The sequence below is a fragment of the Sander lucioperca genome, chromosome 14 (assembly GCF_008315115.2).
Source record: "Sander lucioperca isolate FBNREF2018 chromosome 14, SLUC_FBN_1.2, whole genome shotgun sequence".
Lineage (NCBI taxonomy): Eukaryota > Metazoa > Chordata > Actinopteri > Perciformes > Percidae > Sander > Sander lucioperca.
Window position 1 is genome coordinate 15,905,373 of NC_050186.1, and position 10,183 is coordinate 15,915,555.

Sequence of the window (10,183 nt, forward strand, 5' to 3'; positions counted from 1 at the left end):
CCCTTAGGTCCCACTGAACCAGAGGTTTTAAGTCCACTAGAAGCATAAGGGAACATTGTATTGTAGCTTTGACATTTCTAATTCAGTACTGGCCAACAATTACTCTTGACCTGGTTATATTTGGGAAATTTGCCTTCTTAGAGAGCTTGGGCTGTGTCAGGAAAAGCCCACTGAGACAATGTATGCGATATCGGGCTAAACAGCATGATCTTGACATGACTTCATATATTTGAAATGCCAGACTCAAAATCTTCTGTAGTTATTTTGACAATGTGAGGTAATGCACTCTTTTTGCTTTGTGTCATAAAGGTCATCCTCTCTGGGAACCCTTTTATTTCATGACTATGTTTTGACAACATAATCATATGCTTTCTTACAATAGACAAGCCTGAGACAGAGAGGCTTTATAGATACCAAATGTTTCCTCCAGTACCTCACCCTCTTTGCAGCCTCTGCAGCCCCTGGCTCTCATAGCTTTTGGCACACTTTGAGGATAGGATGTGGATGGTGACATGGTAACTGAGAACTGTTTTGAAGCTAATCTTACAGCTGGATATGAAGTCAATACATGGACATAATAAAATGTTTATTAAGAGACAGAGCAAAAGCAAAAAGGTCAGCTTTGTTGTGGGAAAACATTGGATACTGTAAAATGATAAATTCCAGACTCTTATAAGTAGTTACTGCTATTTTAAAGGTGTCACCCATGTTCTAAGGTGCTCATATTATGCTCATTTTCAGGTTCATAATTGTATTTAGAGGCTGTACCAGAATAGGTTTATGTGGTTTAATTTTCAGAAAACACCATATTTTTGTTGTACTGCACATTGCTGCAGCTCCTCTTTTCACCCTGTGTGTTGAGCTCTCTGTTTTAGCTACAGAGTGAGACATCTCACTTCTGTACCATCTTTGATGGGAGTCGCACATGCGCAGTAGTACTGCTAGCTAGTCAGTCAGTTGCAGAGTATGAGGGAGTGCCATGCTAGCAGCTAGGCGAGCATTATAATGTGTTACAAAGTGACGCATGTTCGTGACGGAAGTAAAGGCTGGACTACAATAGAGCTGTTTGGAGCAGTTTGTGAACAGAGTTTTCTCTGGAAGATGGTGAGTCCCTTTGGGGTGGACTTTAGGCTTTTTCACTTCGTAAACCTATAACATGCACAAAAAGATAAACAACACAAATAAAGCCAAAAAGCATAATATGAGCACTTCAAACAAACTCAGTAAGTGAAGTAAAGAGCAGTGATAAATTCCAATTCTGCTCTAGTTACGTCTCCCTCTGTAGCACTCGGACTCCCAGTCTCTGTGGCGCTAACTCCTGATCAGGATGGTGGTCGTAAATCTGCCAACGCAGACTGTCTCCTGAGGCACAAGGCAAACAAAGGACCTTCGTTTTCTGCTGCTGCTGGTGTTTTTCCTTCCTCTCCTCCAGCCTGTCATTGTGGCGGCGTGTCCTTCCTGGTGTGGACAAGGTCAGATGTGTGTTCCTTGTGTTCCAGGATCAGGGCTCTTCCTCAAGTTCCTCAGGGTGGCTCTTCGGGGAAGGGAAAAGGCACAGCGAGGGGACAGTGACTCCTGACGAAGCCCAGACTCCCCTATGGGCCGAGATAACTCTGAGGGAAAGGAGGGATTTGAGCTTCCTTCGATAATGCTGTGAAAGTTGTGAAAAAAAGGCTTGAAAGCAGCCCTACACCCGCTCTGTTGTCCCTGCTTGAAGCACTTTCCTGTGTTATCTGTTAGAATCTGCGCAAGCACTTTCTGAAACACCAGATATCTTGTTTTTTTCCAAGAAATTTTACAGAGTAACAAACTTTTAAATGAGGTTCTATGCACTATTCCTTTCATGACTTTACATGACTGGCTTGAAAAAAAAGGCTTGCTTCCAAGCAAGTCTTTGGTCTAGCCTTTGGTCATTAAATTAAAGTGTTGAACAAATTACTTCTACTTAACTCTAGGGCCTGAGAAGTCTGGGCATATTCTCAATGATCATCAAGTGAGGGAAAAATAACTTTGCCTGCAGAGTAAAAATGTCTATTCACTGTGGATGTTGGAAAATAATTTGATGTCTTAAGATGTTTAAGGTGGGAAATTGTATCATGTGCCTGAGTGGAGGTCTTTTAGTCCCACTAATTTCTCCAGTGCTGTTACATTCAGTGGTTAAAGAATTGGAGAGGGCACTTGTGGAGGAGTCAGAGCATTAAAAGGGGAAACTGAGGGGGCAGGTCAACCTCTAATCTCACTATAAACAGAGGGCACTGCCACCACACACTGACCCCTACTCCCCCTCTGTTCACCTCATCTAACCCTTGCCTTAACCCCCACCCTGTGGCAGCTCGGACTGGATGGCCTCTTAAAAGAATCAAGGGCCAGGGCCAAAGCACATTCTGTGAAGTAAACAATGAGAGGATCTGCAGAGAGAAGATTAGGAGGAGTTCAGAGACTTGATTGGTAGGATAGATAGATACAAGTTAGATATATAGCAATGAAAGCCATGTGTTAAAATGTAACAGAGTGTGCAGTGCAGTTACTTGTTTTTGAATTGTTATACCCCTTAACACCACCAGGTGGGGCTCACTGCTTTTGTCTGTTAATGGGTTTTTCCTTTTACAGTAATGTCTTTAGGGCAGTGCAGATTGCTGAACACACAAATAACTAAATAACAGTAACCACTGGGGTAATGGAATTTACAAGAAAAATAGACACAATACTTGGGCGCCGAAAAATACTGAATCATGTACAGTGAGCATTCAAAAAGCATGTTTTAATTCATTTTCTAATAAAATGAGACTCTGTCAGCACCCCTCCCACTCTGATTTCCCGTCTTTAACACTGTTAGTTTTCCCACCAAAATGCATCAGACTAAGTTGTATTTAGAGTGTTATGTGATGCAACAGTTCAATGGTAATCTTCCTTTGGCTCTTGTTGCCATGCAATATAAGAAGTAAGACCAGACATGCTCATGGGCAACAGTATGAATAGTGAATGTAATATAAGACCAAAATGTAAATATAAATGTCAGTCACTGAGTTGATCTTCCTTGCCTTTTTAAAGCTGTTCTTATCGACTGTTTTTCATATCAACAATGGATCAAATAGCCAGTGGTGGAAAGTAACATTTATTCAAGTACTGCCCTTTGTGCATTTTTTAAATACTTATAGTAATGTATTTGAGTATTTCCATTTCAGGGAAATAGGAACCATTGTTTATTTACTTTTTGGCCTGCTAGTAACTTTTCAGATTTAATGAAAAAACAACATATGATAAATATAATATGAAATACAAGACATTGTTAATTAAATCTGTGGTTTTCATCTTGTGACCAATGTCTAGTTGGAGCCCCTTGTTACGTTGCATGTTTTCGATGAGTTGTTAGCAGTTCCACAAAAGACAAATTTCCCATCTAAACCTCTCAGAGGACTTTTTTAAATTACACAAACAGGTCAAATTGTCCAACATTTCACAAAGTAGGGCAATGATTAGAGGAAACATCCCTTTGGAGGGGGCCCGATCCCTAAGTTGGGAAACACTAGACTACTGAACTGTATATAAATGAAAAACTAGCACCACCTCAACCAGCTACAATAGTAAATTGCCGTTTACGCTTCAATGTAGCAGTATTAACAATCTAATGTCATAATAATAATATATCACTCACAGGGGCCATTTGGCCCCTTCATTACGCCCCTGGTCCTTAAAGGAAGTGATCACACCAGCAGTGGTCTCGCTTTGCCAGACTTTCCTCCACAGCGCTGCGGAGGAGGGTCTGGCTAGTCCACACAGCATTCCGGGATGGGAGAAAAACTTGCACTGGTTTATTGCCATTTCTTTAAACCAATCACAATCGTCATGGGCGGCGCTAAGCGCCAGACAGAGCCACGGTGCTGCTGCAAAATAGCCTCGGGAAGGAACTTGTTTTGGTGGAACGTATACGTTCAAAAGTTGTTTTAGTCGTGCAACAGAAAACTAAGATTGTCCGCTGGATTTATCCTGCAGAGATCTGAGGAGCAGCTAAACATAGTCCTCATAAATCCACCGGAGTTTAAAATTCCACCTACCTTACCTTCGAACTTGGCCTTCATTCTCAGTTACACATCTGTAACGTTTCATGACTGCATCTTGTACAGTTGTGATGCTATCGAGATGACAAAATCTGGCCACAGACAGACAGATGGAAATATAAACAACTAGGGAAATACTCAAAACAGCTTCTGTTAGTTCCCGCGTGTCTCCAGGATCACATTTTGCCCTGATGTCTCACACACACACACACACACACACACACACACACACACACACACACACACACACACACACACACACACACAGTAAAACAATACCAGCGTCACTGATGCGGCTGGTAAATATAGCAACAACTACATCTTTCAGGTTTTCATCAGCATTTAGTGACTAAAGAGCCCATGCTACGCTAACTTCAAGTGGCGAAAAAAACAAACAGTTGCAGGTTTAAGAAATTGGGTGAAGTGTTTTATGCAAAGTCAGAGTGACTGAATATACTAGAGAGGTTACCCATTGTCATAAAAGTGTTCAACACTTTTAGTCTGCTATCTGAAATGGATAGTGGTCACTAAAGGATCTTGTTTTGCGTACCACTAGATCCTCACTACAGGGTAGACCCGTTAACCCATCTTAAATATGGCACAAATCACCCAAAACACTGGAGAAAATACATCTTCACCAAGAGAATTGAAACCAACTATGTGTGTGTTTGTGTCTTCCCTCAGTTTTGTTATTTCGTCCTTTATGGACTGTGGCCTAGGTGAGAGAAGGAGTCCATTAAACAGGCCAAGAAACAGCTCAGAGAGGAAGGAAGAGTCCATTTGACACAGATAACTGGGAACACCTGCTCTCAGATCTGTACTACTGTACTACCAGCATGAAAAGTAATTCAAAAACAGCGTGTTCAAATGAGCGAGATGTGTTTTGGCTGCCAAATAATGTCAAGGCAATGCTCGCCCTCCAAGGGGTTTCCTGCTGCACCCCGCAGAAAGCGGAATGCTCCACAGCAAAAACAGGGAACACAGCATTCCCAGCATGCAACAGGACAATACAGAGCGACAAAGAGCTTACTGGAGCCCTACTTGAACACAGAGAGAGAGAATACATTTCTACAGCACAATCACTGCCGTCATCCAACAAACATGCTGTCCCTATTGTGTCAGGAGCCCCAGCAGTCCACTATGTAAACATCCCCTCTGTACCCCATCATGACTATATTCAGACCCTGAGCAGGAAGTGATTTCATATCCAACATCCGCCTCAGCCTTCCTCCTCTCTCAGGTGGTGAACGCTTCCCGCAGCCGACCTCCAGACTAAGGGGGGGGGGGGAGCGGGCAGGGCCAAAGTTAGACTTAGATAATGTTCTTGAAACCTCAATATAATGTTTTTCACAGTGCTTTCTCGCAGATTGAGTCTTTATATCCTGAAAACATGTATACGTGTGACCTGTGACACACTCCTGAGCTACAGTGTGTTACAGGGACATTTAATTTTGTTTCTACCGTGTGCCATTTTCCACTTTTACCTGTAGGGGCTGTACTCGACATTCAGAATATCAAAATAGCAGTAAACAAAGATTTGCTATGTAAAGATATAGTGAAGTAATGGTGCCTCAGGGGGGAGATTAAAGTCACACTCCCTGTGTGTGTGCTATAATCCAAACCTCTCTGTTCTTTCTTTTGGTAGCCAGTCCGGCCTCGCGTGCATGTGAGTGCACGAGTACCTCCCATTGGTGGTGCCAATGCAGTGCTAGCCGCCACCATGTGGAGGCAATCCCAGCCTAGACTGAATTATTTTCAGTATTTCGAGTACAGCACCTTTAAATGTAAACCTGCTAAATTTTATATATATATATATATATATATATATATATATATATATATATGTTTTATAGCTACAATATATATCACAATGTGAAACAATGTGAAAGGGATCGCTTGTAGTGCTGAACCTACAGAGGATTATCACCTGAATCTGCAGTTTGGCAGATTTGTTGTAACAGTATGAATAATGTAAATGTCTCTTGGTGTTAAAGTCGTTTTAGAATATTAACCTTGAACCAACCAGCATAATATCCACAGTGGACCTTTCATATTGGCAAACACATTCAACTCCACTGTTTACGACAGAAATATGAAGTTGAGCCAAGGAACCTGCAGTGAACTAATAAGCTGACGAAAAGGACCGACATGCTTGGCTGACAATCTTATGGAGGGAGCTACAGTATAAGGTTCAAGCTGGGTCAAAGCCAAAACACATTAATAGTACTGCAATAGAACATACTCACATACTCACCCACATGGACAACTGTGTTAACACTCAATTGTACACACACTTTGTAGATTTGTAACCTCTGTAACTTCAATTTGAAGAAAAAAAACATCAATTTTTCTCAGTACAACAACACTTTTGGGACATAATATGTTTGTGGAAGAAAATGAATCACTCTTCTGCTTCCAGGTTGAAAGACCAAGCTCCACAAAACAAGCCTTAAGTCGGTGAGAACTAATCTAGTCCGTTTGTGAAAGCCCTTAAGGTGAACAGTGGTATAATTTATTGTTTTAAAATGCCTAAAAACATGACAAATTTGACTTAAAATTCATGAGCAATGACCACAATGAAAGAAAAATACTATTAGGAAATGCATTACAAGCATATAAAATGTGATTATTGGCTAGTTGTAAGGCTTGGAAATGTAAGAGATTATAAATGTGTTTGATTTCTTTGAATGACTCTAGTCTGTGAGGCGCCGTAAGGTCGCATGAGCAAAATTTATAAACCAAATGAGGACGGCAAAGAGTGTTTGAAGGTGACAGCGGAGACAAAAATGGTGTCTTATCAAAAATAGGAGCAGTGAAAGGACAGGGACAAACCAGCCAAACACACCTGTGGGGACCTTCAAGGTAACTGGCTCTTTCAGTCTTTGTTTGCTTGTGTGTGTGTGTTTGTGAGAGTGTCCTTGTGGTCTAAAAGCTAAACAAACACACTGAATCGGGGTCAGAGAGTCTTCAAACAGGTGTCTTGAGGGCAAGAGACGAGTCCACAAAAATGAAGAAAGATAACTTACAATTCAAACAAACCAGGTAATCACCAGAATGTGTGATTATATCGTTACGTAACTTCTAACAATGTGAATTAAGCAGAACTACAACTGGATCAGACGCATGAGTAACTTCTAACAATGTGAATTAAGCAGAACTACAACTGGATCAGACGCTGGAGTGAAGTAACTATCTGCCATCTGTGAATCCCTGCTGTGAGAGAGGCTTGGGAACAACCTGCCACAGACAGAGAAGTGAAGGATGAAATGAGGGGAACCCAAAATAAATGAAAAGAAGGAAGCAACAGCAGGTGGGGGTGAGAAAACAAACAAACACAAGGCTTGTTTTACACCCACCTGCTCCACCGGCTGTCCTTTATCAGCTACTGACAGAACAGAGCAGAGTTTAACAACTGGAAAGTGGACGACATAATTATCACTAAAAAGAGCTGGTGAACGTAGTGGAGCATATAGCAGCTAAAAAGCCAAATATGTCCTGCAGGAATTGGTGGAGACCAAAACAGAGCTGAAAGAAGAGTTATTATTACACATTATTATTAGGATTATTTTTGATAACCAAATTAATGTTCAAATCAATAAATGGTGTTCCAATGTTGTCTTATATTAGATAGTAATATTACATGTTGTACAATATTTACCTCTGAAATGTGGTATAACGTTTCATAAAATGAACGGACAACACAGTACATTAAAGTAGTTGTCCACCACTGGAGCATAATAATAGCTTTTAACATTTAATCCTAACTTCTTGACTTATCATTACAAATATTATTAATTATAGTCAGAATTTTATTTTATAATATTATAATATTCAAAATCTTTCAATACCCAAGCAGCTGCGGTGTAAATTAGACTATTCTTAATTATGCACATTCACATTTTAGTACCATTTTATCTTTTCTGCTGTTAAGAGTTAATATCTTTTTTAATGGTTAATAAATAATGTATTAATACTAAATAGATCCGTAAAAATGCATTTATAAGAACTTCTTTTGGGTTGCCACATTGCGAAAAACCCATCTAACTGTTTTATCCTCCTCTAGCACAAATAGTTGATAAAAAGAAAGAAAGAAATATTACATCAAGTACCAGAACCAAAGAGGATTTTCATGTGGTCTGCTCAGGTGGAGGAACTGTCTCAAACAGATAAGTACTCTCAGCGCGCACACACACACACACACACACACACACACACACACACTAAAAGCTGTGAAGAGGCACTGAGGGATTCGACAGGTACCAAAGGCTCAGCTGTGAGATAAGAGTTAATTGCTTTAAGTTTTCTGACGAAGACGGAGAGCGAGAGGTCGCTAAAGCCATCTGCAACCTTTATACCTCGCAACTCTGGGAATCCTTTACATTTACTCTCCCTTTGCATGCACACACACACACACACACACACACACACACACACACACACACACACACACAAATGCTGTGCAGAGAGAAGGAGTCACAAACACAGACTGCTGATTGAACTGTGAAAGTGGCAGCCGAGGGTCCGAGACGCTGATAAGAGCTGCTAGTGAGGCTGGTGATCAGCGTTCAAACGCCATCTGTACAAGTGTGGGTCTGGATGTTTGTGCTCCTGTTTAAACTCACCATCCCCCTCACTGCTATGACTAACTGCCACACATCATGTCCACATGAATACCAAAACAATTAGACAGTCTGCATACATATGAAAACTTTGGTCTGATGCAAATACTGATGCATCAGTGTTAACAAATCCTAAATTTGTTATTAGATCCTTTAACATGCTAAATATGGCTAAGGTCAATCTCTGGCTAGGATAACAGAAACATGGTTTTTTTTATGTATCACTGGGCAGTGGTGAAAGAAATACTCAGATCTTTTACTTAAGTGAAAGTAGCAACACAGTGCAGAAATACTCTGTTACATGTAAACTACCTGCATTCACAACTACAAATGTATTAGCATCAACATATACTTTAAGTACTAATAGTAAAAGTTATCATTATGCAAATTGGCCCATTTCAGAATAATATATATTACTGGATTATAATAAGTAATGTTTTAATGTGTTCATCACTTTAATGGTGCAGCTGGTGAATGTGGAGCTCATTCTAATTACTTAACATAATGCTGGGTAGTAATCTATATTAATACATTTAAATTTATTAGTGAACTATATTAACTATATTTTTTATTAATAATCTGAATATGTAAAGTAACAACAAATCATCAAACAAATGTAGCGGAGTAAAAAGTGCAATATTTCCCTCTGAGATGTAAGTATGTAAGTATGTAAGTATAAAAAAGTAGCAGAAAATGGAAACACTCAAGTAAAGTACCCAAGTACCTCAAAGTTGTACGCAAGTATAGTACTTGAGTAAATGTACGTAGTTACTTTCCACCACTGTTAGAGTGGGGAAGGTTATGGTTTAGTTCAGTGGAGTGTGACGGCGACATCCACAATCGTGTTAGGCCCCGTTTGTGCCCGGTAGCCTCTGATGGCGCCTTTTCATGTGAGAAACAGTTAATTTATCAAGCTGATAAATCCCTGAGCACAGACTGACAGGCTCTCTGGGAAGACGGATGGGCCTGCAGAGACTTGTTAAAAAGGGGGGAACCTTACCGTGCTCCTTTGGCGAGGAGCAGACGGGGTAGGCGCTCTGGAGGTCATCGTACCACACATTAGCGGCCTTTAAATCTTACCACCAGTCACAAAAACGCAACAGGCATTCATATAGTTTCTGAGAGGGGAAACCTGAACTCACATTAATGTGTGTGCATACATGATTGCACTGAGGGGGGTTTTCCCTGTATGGGATTTCAGCACTTCATTACGTTTTTCATTGAGGGTTTTGCTGCTTGCGAGATGTGTTTTTTAGTGTATGCATTACATTCTGGGAAATGGTGCAGATGGTGCCAATGACAGAGACCCAAGAGGATGATTAAGAGGCGGCGAGACAGAAACACGAATATTTGCATCCGTGGGGCAGGAAACCCAGTCATGGGGCTTGTTTTGTGTCCTTGAATGCAACCTAATCTGGACTCAGTGTGGTCGAGGAAGAACTGAATTTATTTTTCTTGAATTATTTTCAAAAATAAACTGGCGGCAGGGTTGACGAGCCTGTGGTG